General features: G+C 41.0%; 1 non-coding gene across 1 annotated transcript; it reads left to right on the top strand.

Moving 5' to 3' along the window:
- Positions 1-546: 546 nt before the first annotated feature.
- Positions 547-648, top strand: LOC115063021. Its single transcript, XR_003842904.1, has one exon. It is a non-coding gene; the product is annotated as a U6 spliceosomal RNA (small nuclear RNA).
- Positions 649-881: the final 233 nt, after the last annotated feature.

Raw genomic sequence — 881 nt, forward strand, 5'->3', positions numbered from 1 at the left:
CCTCCATTCAGGTGAAACCAGAATTGCTGTCTGCCCTACACTAAACAATTTCAGGGAGTTGCCAGTAAATTGAGGCAGACTTAAGAAAAGTAGCTTAGGGGCTGGAGAGATGGCTCAGTGGGTAAGAGCACGGACTGCTCTTCCAGAGGTCCTGAGTTCAAATCCCAGCAACCACATGGTGGCTCACAACCATCCGTAATGAGATCTGATGCCCTCTTCTGGTGTGTCTGAAGACAGTTACAGTGTACTTATCATAAATAAATAAATAAATAAATCTTTTTAAAAAAATAAAACAAAAAGAAAAGAAAAGTAGCTTAGTTTATAGAAAGTTTACCCTGTGTGTGAGCAGCATATTAAAAGAATGGGCAAGCCGGGCAGTGATGGTGCACGCCTTTAATCCCAGCACTTGGGAGGCAGAGGCTGGTGGATCTCTGAGTTTGAGGCCAGCCTTGTCCACAAAGTGAGTTTCAGGACAGTCAGAGCTCCACAAAGAAACTCTAATCTTGAAAAAATAAATAAATTTTAAAAAGAAAGAAAGAGGTGCTCGCCCCCTTGGTAGCACATATCCTGAAATTGGAACAAACACAGAGAAGATTAGTGTGGTTCCTGCACAAGGATGATATATGTCAAAGGATGGCATATTTTGTTGTAAATTTTGTTTTAATTGAGCTTTGGCACAGTTACTTTTAATGTTCTAGAGGCTGGACTTGTGTTGGGAAGTAAAACTGAACCAAGACTGGGGGGGGCAGAGAAAAGGAAAGGAAAGGAGAAAGGAAAGGAAAGGAAAGGAAATAGGAAAGGAAAGGAAAAGGAGAAAGGAAAGGAAAAGAGGAAAGGGAAAAAAACTAAAAGAAAAACAGGAAAAGGGAGCACAGTAGAAA

The sequence above is a fragment of the Mus pahari genome, chromosome 22, assembly GCF_900095145.1.
Source record: "Mus pahari chromosome 22, PAHARI_EIJ_v1.1, whole genome shotgun sequence".
NCBI classification, from domain to species: Eukaryota; Metazoa; Chordata; class Mammalia; order Rodentia; family Muridae; genus Mus; species Mus pahari.